Consider the following 12499-nt stretch of genomic DNA (forward strand, 5'->3'; position numbering starts at 1 on the left):
GCTAAGGGAGACGATTATTAAGGTAAGTAAACCATGATGTAAGAATTAGTCGAATGGGGATGTAGGAGGAAACGGGAGAATACTGAGAAAACCCAAGGACATGATGTTGTCCACCATGAACTTAGCTAGGGGTTGAACCAGGGACCCCACGCACCAGAAGTAAACGCTTTACCGCTGAGCCAATGTGCCCGGTACTACATAGTCACTACTAGGGATGGCCAATTCCGGAATTTTTACTTTCCGGAATTCGGAAAGTAAAATCGGAAAAATTCCGGATTTTTTCCGAATGTCGGAATTTTTCCGAAATCCGGAATTTTTCCGAATTCCGGATTTTCTGAATTCCGGTTTTTCCTAAATTCTGGCATTTTTCTGAATTCCGGATTTTTCCGAAATCCGGATTTTTTCCAAAATCCGGAATTGGTCTGAGTTCCGGAATTTTTCCGAATTCCGGAGTTTTTCCGAATTCCGGATTTTCTGAATTCCGGATTTTTCCGAATTCCGGATTTTTTTCGAAATCCGGATTTTTTCCGAATTCCGGAAAGTAAATTTTCCGATTCCGGAAAATTTGGCCATCCTTAGTCTCTACTTACTACATAGAAACTTAGAGTTTTACACTATAATTTATATTATTGAACTACCTCCTGTGACGTAGAGAACACGGGTTCAATTCCCGGAAGGAGCCCATGCAGTTTGGATTCCACATTAAGTTATTCATCCACGTCTTATCTCATATAGCCTCGCTGCTGAAAGGAACGCTAAACTAAAATCAAATCAAATTTATATTATTATATATAAAAACTTAAACAAATGCGTCGCAATATTATAGGTGTTCAGTGTAGTTCAACGTCAGCAAAACACGTTGCGAGAGTATGAACCGCTATAGTAATTCTTATCCACTTTAAACTGTAAATCTTATTCTATATAGCCTCGCTGCTGACGAAGAAAATAAAAAAAAAATCAATCAACACACTTTAAACTACAGATCTTGTCCTATATAGCCGTACTGCTGACAAAGAACATAAATACAGATCAATTAACCCACTTTAAACTGTAGGTGTTGTAGTATATAGCGTCACTGTTGACAAAAGATACAAATAGAAATCAATCAAATACCTTGAACTATGTTTAAAAAGCTGTCCACGTAATCCGAAATAACTTTCTTTTTAAATTCTAGCTGAAACTAGTCTGTTTCACGGATGGGTTTTATTCCCAGCCCTCATTTAATTCTTCCGCAGTCATATTCACATTATATCGCCCTCACTTTCAAATAATATGGATGACCTCACCACCCTCAATCAACTCCTTCATACTCGTACTGTCTACAACTGCACCCTTAAACGATATCCACGTCCTCACCTTCACTCCTAAATACTATTGATACTCTTATGAGGATGAGGGTGGCCCTCAGGGTGCGAATTAGGCGATTTTTCCATGGAGGGATAAAGTAAGAAAAGAAAGAAAAAAAAGAAATAGAAAGAAAGGGTAGGAGGGAAGATAAACGGGCCCTCGGATTTTCGGTTCAAAACTGATCACAACGTCTTCCTTAGGTTCCAAATAGTGTTTCCTGAAAATTTCAGACCGCGGAAACTTCAGAAAGGTGCCCAAAATTACTACAGAATTTACCAGATATGGGCCGGGAAGATAAACGGGCCCTCGGATTTTCGGTTCAAAATTGATCCCATCTTCCTTAGGTCCTCCGCGGTCTGAAATTTTAGGGAAACACTATTTTATACCTAATGAAGACGTTGTGATCAATTTTGAACCGAAAATCCGAGGGCCCGTTTATCTTCCCTCCTACCGAAAGAAAGAAAAGAGGAAAAAAAAGAAAACTGTTTAAACAAACTTGCTACAATCGTGGCAACCCTGCTGACAACAACGATTAAACTTTTAACACACTTGACTTAGGTTTGGGGAAAAGTTCACCAGTATTATACGATTTTAATCCTAACCTACAGCACCAGATGTCACTAAAATTTCTTTTAAAAAAACACACACACATGCAGTTCCCAACACACACCAACTCTAACATAACCTAACCAAATTACTTTTTACAATGAATTTTTATTAACAATACTCAAATGGATTTATGTTTATCACATTGAATTGAAGAATTTGAATGTTGTAAGAAATATAATCGAGGGTAGGACTAGAAAATAGCACACACACCCCGGAAATTTTTTCTGCCTTCCAGCCAGGGATAAAAGTTTTATAGAGGAGGATTTTCCCCTGCATCCCTGGCCGTAATTCGCACATCCTTAGTGGCCCTCATGAAAGCAAAATAAATGAAGATACCTAATTTCTGATTTATATGTAATTTCTATGAGTTCAACTTACCTTACAAGATATTCAAACCTAATACAGTAAGAATACATGTCTGGTCTGCGTGTCAACACTAAAAACACAACACTACATGTAACACTAAGAAGAACAACAGGAAAGCGTATAGTTTGACTACTGGACAATAGTGAAAAGATGAGAGAAAAGCGACAAACAACAAACGGTCACTGACTGGCCAAAAGAACAGTTATGTAACATCACCTAACAACTAACTACTTCTGGGTCCTTCGCTACTTGTTGAAAGCACTCTACAAGGAAATATAAATAATTGTCATTTAGACTGTAAATGGCGAAAGCGGCTGGCTTGGATTTTTATTAAGTTTTCGTGATTTTAGGTGTCAAGCACGAACTGAGAGCATTGTACTTCAGGAATTTTTGTTATTTATTTATTTGTAATTCTAAATGCTTGACTATTCTAGTATGTGGCCCCTCCTTTTTTGTATATATATTTATATATCCTATACACATAGTTGGACGCTTGTACTAGTCTCTGTGAGCCACATTCCTGTCAACTAGCCTGTACATTCGGCGGCACCTTTGATTTCATTATATAGTAAACCCTAGGAACTAACCAAAATTTATTGGCTAACTGCGGTGGAAAACAAGTAAATACTACTAAAACAAAAGGCATTCATGTAATATATATATATATATATATATATATATATATATATATATATATATATATATATATATATATATATATATATATATAGTGTGTATTTTGGGTTAAAAAATACCTCTGGTTTGACGTGTGGTGTTTTGTTAGGTAAAGATATGGTTAGAGTGCGGATCGCTGTTGGCTTTCGAAAACAATAGACAATCACGAATGTTGGACTGCTGCTTGGTGAGTTATGTGAAGCCACATAACATAGTAGGGTCGTAAGCACTTTCTAAAGTATGTGTGTGTGCGTGTATATATGTGTGTAACGTGTGAGTGTATGTTACACATATGTTTTTCCCTACATAGTCTACGGATTCGTAACAATGCAAATGATGAATAAGATGTATCGTTGAATACGAATACTTTTTTTTTGTAATGTGTATGTATGTGTGTGTGTGTGTGTGTCGTGTCTGCTTCTGTGTGACCTGGCGCCCTGTTGTTTTATGTTCCCTCACAAACACTTCCACATAAATTACACGGTGTTAAAAAAAAAAAAAAAAAAAACCGGAGAAAGGCAGTATTACCCGATTATTTTTGTACGGTCATATTTTCGCTATATATAATGGCATCGAGACAGATATCAAGAACAAAATACTTTTACAAGGAAATACACTACAAGAGAATACTTTTCAATGCTAAAGCAGAACACTCATTACTCGCATGAAAGATTTCTAGTTCGATTCTATGCAATATTCATTTCTTGTAGATAACGTCTATTTCGCAGCGTAACCAGGACTTCTGTTGGGAAAGGAGTGTTGATGACGAACCTTTTTTTTTCTTTCTCCAACAAAGTTAACGTAGGTTGCAGCGATGGCTCAGTTTTAGAGCGTTCATCTCTGATGCATGGGGTCCTGATTCGATCTCAGATCGTGCCAAGTGAACTTTGTGGTGGACAAACACCGTGTGTGGGGGTCTACTCGGAGTTCTCCCGCCCAGCCTCCGCCAAGTGAACTTTGTGGTGGACAAACACCGTGTGCGTGGGTTTTCTCGGGGTTCTCCCGTTTCCTCCCACTTTCTTCATTCCACCATTTCATTCATCTCTCATAATCACCGTCTCCTTTAGCCTCACCGGCATAACCGTGGGACGTAAAACTCAAAAATTTCATTTCATTTTTTCGGAGTTCTCCCGTTTCCTCCCACTTTTAAGATTCCACCACTTCATTCATTTCTCATTATCATCGTCTCCTTTAGCCTAGCCGGCATAATCGTGGGACGTAAAGCTCAAAGATTTCATTTCATTTCGAATTTAACGTAATAAGTGCGACCTACAATGGTAGTTCTTAAGCTTATGTTTAAGATGCATGCGCCCTTGCTACATAACTAATCATCAGCATTGTCTTCTTGTTTACTCCTTCTATTAATCAATTCACTCGTTATTTGGGTGATCATACAAGTCTAATGTCTAATGGGGTATATTTTTTTCACTTGGCTCCGAAACGAAATTAAATTAAATTTATCGCTTTCGTTCCATGTTAAAACCTGTTGGCTAAGGAGACAAACGATTAATAAAAGCGAATGATTATAAAAGAACTGATGATTTAGGAATTAGAGTTCTGGACCTTCTGCATCGGGTACACCGAAATTTCGTAAACTTTCACTCCCTTACCTGTTGACATAAATAAAGCCTTAACGAGCACGCAACAAAATTGGAAATTGCGCAAAAAGTGTTGTGCAACGTTGCCATCTTTACAGGTTCATGGATTAAGACATTTTTTGGGGTTGCGATATTTACATCCAATAGAAGTGAAATTAAGTGAAATCCTTGAGTTTTACGTCCCACGGTTATGCCGGTTAGGCTAAAGGAGAAGGTGACGATGAGAAATGAATGAAATGTTGGAATGAAGAGAGTGGGAGGAAACGGGAGAACCCCGAGAAAACCCACGAGCACGATGTTTGTCCACCACAAAACCCACACGGCGCGAGCTGGTATCGAACCAGGGACCGCAAGCACCGGAGGTCTTGCTCTACCACTGAGCCACCGCGCCCCCTTACATCCAATACAAGTGTCAGATACCTTTACTCAACTGACATCAATGACTTCGGATGACAAGGGACATAAATTATATGATTACTTTTTTAGGAAACTAACATAGAAGATGATTGCAAGTAAAGAGTGTCCTTTCAAATTTTGTATATAGTAACGCAAACTTGAATAACTCATAACACTGCAAAAACTGTTGTCCTAGTTTGAACATAACATTAACGGACGTGGTAATACAGTATTTTCTTTCAATGTAAGTTAATTATAGTGAAATTTTCTTGTCTTCATGCAAGATGTAGACTAAAATGCAGTTTTTGATTGTAAATAAATGACAGATCAAGACTATCATAAATATTTCTTGCTCCTAGTGTTATAAATGTTCTGGTGTTTCATATAAATTGTCAATAATTGTGCGCATGAATCAAACTTCTCTTTTTATTTTTGGTATCCACTTGTCGTGTGGGCGTCTCCTACCGTCCGTGCTGCGTCGGGCAACAAATGGACCAGAAGCTTTTCATAGACACTGCAATAGTCAATTTTACGTCCCTGCTCCTGGTGTTCATGCGGTGATTTCTGTTTTGATAGAGACCCAAAAGGAAACAACCATGAAAATGGCGTTTATACATTTTATTTCGATGCAAAATTTCACACAATTTCCTGAATCCTGTTGTTGGCAACGTCACGGTGGAAATTTGCCCAATTTCAGCACTTTCTGCTCGTCGTTAATAAATCATAGATTATAGAGGTTATCAACGATCTAATTCTTCGAAAAAAAAAAAAATTGCTCAGTGCCGTTGCACCGTCGACATCTATGGCCAAGTATTGAGAAGGGAAGAGGTCTGGAGCCTCTACAGTATGTTAAGTACCATACCGGCATTAGCCTGGTGTGAATAAGGGAAACCCAGGGAAACCTCACTTAATATGACTGACCTGAAACAGCATTTACACATTTTTGACCGATTGGAAAGAGCTGGTGGAATGAGAATCTGGGAGAACACTGGAGAACCCCGAAGAAAATCACGAGCACCATGTTATTCACTACAAACTCACAGGACCTGTAATTGAAGCAGCGTCTTTCTCACCAGAAGTGAGAGCTCTACCACTGAGCTACACAAATGGTTTGAGTTCAATAGTACGTGGAATAAAGACTGTAAGGTAAAAGTCTGATCGCAATCTAAGCACTGCTGAAAATCTTTTTAGTCAATAATCTTCATCATTGGGAAATGGGCGTGAAAACATATATAGTCAGCGCATATCTCATTACCAAATTCCCTCTTCAGCACACTGCTTTTCTCACTGATTGAAATTGCGCACTTAAATCAATTGTTGGGACTGGTGATTGATTAAGAAATACACCCCGTCATATTGGCAAGCAGTAGCCCAGGGGCGAATGTGGCGATCGCCCCTCCAGAAGAGGAATCTTTCTTGTTTTATATATATAAATAAAATCCATCCCAGAGTTTGGAGTCCTTAAAAGTAGCATTATGACAACCCACCGTCCCCCCCAGAAGTCGATCCTGGATCCGCCCCTGCAGTAGCCATTGTATCCAGGGCCGGATTTAGGGGAAGTGCACCGGAGCACATGCACCCCCTTCATTGTAAATATACACTATCTAAAATGAGAACCTAGCAGTGAAAAAGCAACATTTTCCGAAACTTTCTGTTGTCATGTGTCCGTTTGAGGCTTAAAAGAAAGCTTAGTTTTGCAAAAGCAATAGTTTAACTCGATTTTCTGAAGGTTGAACGAAAAGGATTCACTGAATAAAGTAATATTCCTCATTCACACCACAGATGCCTAAAGGCATTTATAAACTTAAAAATTTAAATCAAATGTGGTGGTAGTTATTGGTGTACCCGCCTTCAAGAAATCCTGGATCCAGCCTTGATTGTATCTGCTTCAGTGGATTCGAGCAATTATGCAAATAATGGTTTAGAAATCTTATTTATGTATGTACGGTGTATAAAGGCACAGTGGCTTATTGGTAGAACACTTTCTCTGGCGTGACGATCACTAATTCGATCCCGAATTATGTTAGTTTCTGTTGGACAACGTAGTTACAACGATATTGTATATCTATTTTGTAATTTCTTCTATTTTTATATCTTGGTTTTAGGCAACGGTGCATAAAAGTACACAATCCCTGTCGTGTAGAAGAAGAAGAAAAAATAATATATACACAGTAGAGCGTCGATTATCCGAAGTAATTGGGGGATATGGGTGTTCGGAAAACTGGTTTGTTCGGATAATCGAACTGTACATGTTTATTTGCCAAAAAGAAGTACTGTACAGTAAATTTATTCAAAAAAACAGGCATCTCTTTAAGTATTACAAAGTAACGTACAAAGGCAACTTTAGTAGGAATATATAGTATGTGGTACAGTTTATTAAACAAAAATATGTACATATTACATACGCATTTTGCATGAACAATACACACAGTACACAAAATTAACCTTTAAAAAAATCCTTTATTTTGGTCTGTCTAAGCAAGCCCCATTAGAAGCAATGTTCCGCCAGCGGTGGCTCAGTGCGGCGACTACTGTGGGAAATTTGGTTTGGGTGTGAGGGGGATGATGGACGGTAGGGTGGGAGAGTAACAGGTGCGAGCGAGTATACAGTTCGGTTAAGCGGTCGTTCGGTTGACCGACGTTCGGATAATCGACGCTCTACTGTATGTATTGTTGATTCTAAATAGAAAGATATAAGATTTAATCTCAGCCAAGATCCTTGATCTCAATAGTAAAAGTATATGTTGATTATATAGGTGTAAACTGCATTTATAGTTATCATAACAGCAGATAGTTACTTGTTTAAAACGTTGCTATGACAACCGAAAAAGAAAAGTATAATTAATGAACATTTGGAGAATAAAGGTAATAGTGATATAATTTGTTATGCCTGATTTAATGTGATTGGATCATTTTGACATTTTTTAAAAATTTACACGGACTGTGGGCTGGAATGTAACGTAAAATATATGTATAATATAAATTAATCATTACATTTTAAATGGTGGTTTTTAATATACATTACATTTTTAGATGGTGTTATCTCTCCCAGGACGTTACATAGTGTCCCTGAGTTTTCTCTGGTTTATTCCGTTTCTTACCACATTTTTATCTAAACAATTATTCTCTTTCATTAATCATCTGCCTCCTCCAGAGATGGCGTGGATCAATGAAAAATTGATCCATGACTCACTGACCTACCACCCACCATGACCTACTCTGACCCATAATCCACCAAAACCCCTCGTCATCAACTCTGACCTATGATCCACGTCCTCTTCTCCACTGGGTAAAGAGTTTGCACTTACAATAAAAGAAGGATTGCACTTACAATAAAAGAAGGATTGCACTTACAATAAAAAAGGATTGCACTTACAATAAAACAAGGATTGCACTTACAATAAAACAAGGATTGCACTTACAATAAAACAAGGATGTAAAATTATCACTAATCAAAGTTCGAATTTCTACGGTCAGTGGCTCAATCACCGCTCTGTTACAATACCGGTGGATCTGACCTTTACAGTATAAAATGATAAAGTGTTGTCATGGGCCATATTATGATGAATTTCAATATAATTACTATATATAATTATTTCCTTGTTGAATTACTGATACTTTCCAGTGGAAAATAAGATGAAATTTGAAATTCTCAAATGAAGGGAAAGTAGGCTAACATAAAGACAGGAAAAAAGCGTTAAATTCGACTGCGTCTCGAAGGTCAAGTAGTAAGTCCTATTGCTATTATTACAATTACAAATATAAGTATCCGAAAGTGCCTGGAGATCTCAGGTAAGGAATAAGAAGCAAATGAAAAAGGATAGAAAAAGTGGAAGCCTTGGAAATAAAACGTAGACAAATTCATCAGTGTTCAGAAGATGATGTCTACAATGCATTGAGCAAAAAGGATCAGTGGGTTGTACTTACTGGGTCGATGGGTCAGAGTGAGTCACTGTGGGTGGTGGATCGAAATGGGTAACGTTCTATTCACTTATTGACCCATTCACAAATCTTGACCCACAATTCACTGACGTACTCCATCTCTGGTCTCCTCTTAGCCCAATGTTATGCAAACCGGGTACTGCGGCACACTGGTGTGCACCGGAGAGTTGAAAAGTTTGACGCGAACTTTAATCTATTGTAAGAAATTAATTGTGGAGTTGTTATCATTTTACGTTATCGTAGTTAGTCTGTTTCATATGCTTGTACAGTATTTCATGCTCTGCTGTATTTTATTCTCTGTACAGTAATTTCAACGGTCATTGAAAGCATTAAAAAAAAAAACATTCATGACTACTGAAGTGTGTGTTTTGAAAAAGACACAGGAAACGAATTATAAGGTAACCAGGATCTACAGTGATTCAGTAATAGAACGCTCACTTCTGGTGTGAGAGGTTTCTGATTCGATTACTGTCTATGTAAGTCATACGAGTTTGTGGTGAACAACGTCAAGGGGGCGAGGAGGCCAGGGCCCCCAAAAGCCCATGTGGGCCCTCGCATTTTATTTAGGAATATACAATTTTTGGCATAATTTGAATTCAATTTGTCTTAAAATCCTCATATATGCCTTCTGCATCTGAATGCCACCCCCCCCCCAAAGTTACAGAGAAATTGGCGCCCCTGAACAACGTTGCATCTATAGGATTTCTCATGGTTATCCCGATTCCTCGTTGAGGCTCATTCCACCAATTATTTCATAGCAATTCACTTCCATTAACCATTACTCTCCTTCAGCCTAAAGGGCAAATTCATGAGAATTAAAACTAGAAATTTCACTTCATAATGTAGCATAACTTATCGTGGGTATTAAGAAATCACATACAATAGCGGAGAGGTTGTTAATGCCTATTTGTAAAGAAGTGGTGTAAATAGTCCTGTGTTCAGTAACTGCTAATACATTTTTAAAAATCCTGTTTCTGCCGACACTATTAGTCTCATAGTCAATTCAGCTACGTACTTGTGTGAACTGGATTTCTCGACGTTGTTTGATATTAAAACATCAAAGAGAGAAACATTCACATCTTTCGGAAGAAATGAGACTTGCATTGTCAACAATTATTCCACGAGTCAGCCGCCTGTGTAGAGTTAAACAGACATAAGCATCACTTGAATCTATGAGTAAAATTATTTACTTCAATACGAACAAAAAAAAAAAAAAAAAAAAAATGTGTATTATATTAACCATCGGTATCTGTAGAAAAATAACTTCTTATATGAAACTCAAATCCACAATACATTTATCTGTCATAATAAAATGTAATTGATGTTCATAAATTAGTGATAAAGCACGATCCATTTCTGTTTAATAACAGTAACAAAAATAGGTTGATTCATAAATTATTGATAAAGCACGATTCGATTTTTGTTTAATAACAGTAACAAAAATAGGTTGATTCATAAATTATTGATAAAGCACGATTCGATTTCTGTTTAATAACAGTACTAAAAATAGGTTGATTCATAAATTAGTGATAAAGCACGATTCGATTTCTGTTTAATAACAGTAACAAAAATAGGTTGATTCATAAATTATTGATAAAGCACGATTCGATTTCTGTTTAATAACAGTAACAAAAATAGGTTGATTCATAAATTAGTGATAAAGCACGATCCATTTTTGTTTAATAACAGTAACAAAAATAGGTTGATTCATAAATTATTGATAAAGCACGATTCGATTTTTGTTTAATAACAGTAACAAAAATAGGTTGATTCATAAATTATTGATAAAGCACGATTCGATTTCTGTTTAATAACAGTACTAAAAATAGATTGATTACAATACGCAGTTATGTATTAATAGTGTCATATAATACGATTTGAGGGGAATAACCTCTTGACGTGCTGCGTTGCGTCATGGATAATTTATGTTGTGCCGCGAGCAGGAAAATTTTGCAGAACACTGCTTTAGCCTAGAGGACAAAACTATAGAGGGATTCCCAAACCAAATAAATGCATCATATTTAATAACTTAGAGTGAAGATAATAAGCATTCAATTTACTGAGTTTATTTTCCCAATTTTAGAAATTAAATTATGTACGCGTAACTTAAATTTTACATTTCCATTACTTCGTCAGCTGGAATAGATGATATGATCAACTCCACACTCTATCCACTGGATATACATGGATGTGTATTGTTTAAGACAGGCAAGTCAAACTCTTTCCCAAATAGCCATCGGTGTAAAGTAGTTCTCTCCCTCTCCAGAGAAAAGCTCTTTTCATATTTAGTGATGTATTTGAAAAGCGATCGTTTCACAGTGTGAAACTACGTAAGTTCAACACTCAAACCTGAAGTAGTGAATCTAAAAGTACTGGTAGCAATAGAATAATAAGATCAAAGACAGAACATGTTCCTCGGACTCTGAATCCATGTCAAAAAGTCATTACTCGCTATCCTTTAACTGTTTTTGTTCTAGAGCAATAAAGATTGAAACCAAAAATCGTTTGTTTCAACCACTGCCAGTCTAAATTGATGTTTCATAGAAGGAGATGAAATATATTCTTGGGACGTTAAATAGATTACAAAAAAAAAAAAAAAAAAAAGCATCTTGATTGCATTTATCCTTTTTGCTCTACGGAAATAACTGAAACTGAAAACTAATAGTAAATTTGAACCATTTTTGCTTTCGATAAGGTGTTCTGTATGGTTATAATAAGTTATCTTGAGATGCTGAATTGTCTGAAACAACAGCTTCTTGTTATATGTAGGCCCGTATATATATATATATATATTGTTCTCCCCTGTGTCTAAATAATTTGCCGCCCTCCGCACGAAATTAGCCGCCTTCCTCCCCTGAAAACGACCAATATTAGAGTTGAATTCACAGTTTTTGGGGTATCTGAGATGAATAGTGACAGTTTTAATCCAATTCAACTTCCAGGCCATACTTCATTCCCCAGGAAGGAGAGCGATATTTTAAAAGTAATCGAAAACAAGAGATATTAGTGTTGAATTCATAGTTTTCGAGTTTCACCAATTTTAACGGTATAATTCTCCTGATGTTCAAGTTCATCCTCATCCCTTGGGGTGAAGGGTGGGAGAAAATGACTTTTTAAAAATAATCAAATAAGCTAGGTAATTAATAACTACAGTAATTAGAGCGAATTGAACACATTTTTTAAACACATTTCTCGCGTTTGCGCCATACTCTGTGGGTTGCTAGTATTAAATAAATATTAATTTATTCTGAATAAAAAAAAAAAATTGCCGCTCCCTAAATTCTGCCCCTTGTGCTCGAGAACAGAATAGCACTTACCTAAATATACTAGCAGACATGATTAAAGATACTTTTTTCTTGGAGTCTGGTTAGTCCTCAAAATTCTCCCTATTGTTCTTGGCGACATTTGTTAGAAATTTATAACCCTTGTTACCTAAAAATCAAATCTTCCATATCCCTCTGTTGTCCCTTTCTTTGATCTTTCATTGCCTTTTTTTAAAAATGTTGAATTTCGATAAGGGTCTATACAAATGTTGGGAAAGTACGGCAACATTGAAGAGAATGACA

At 36.7% G+C, this 12499-nt stretch overlaps 1 protein-coding gene across 2 annotated transcripts in view; it reads right to left on the reverse strand.

The window, feature by feature from the left end:
• LOC145678761 (uncharacterized) overlaps positions 1-12499 on the reverse strand; it is a 469546-nt gene that overhangs the window by 29517 nt on the left and 427530 nt on the right. Inside the window, exon 1 of one of the 2 annotated variants that reach the window (XM_081749254.1) lies at positions 2335-2458. The exons of the other annotated variant lie outside the window; for it this stretch is intronic. The gene's annotated coding sequence lies outside the window, so the exon portion shown is untranslated. Of the gene's footprint in view, positions 1-2334; positions 2459-12499 lie in introns of those variants that run through there. 2 annotated transcript variants of the gene reach the window in all.

The sequence above is a fragment of the Thermobia domestica genome, chromosome 2 (assembly GCF_964235325.1).
Source record: "Thermobia domestica chromosome 2, izTheDome1.hap1.1, whole genome shotgun sequence".
NCBI lineage: Eukaryota > Metazoa > Arthropoda > Insecta > Zygentoma > Lepismatidae > Thermobia > Thermobia domestica.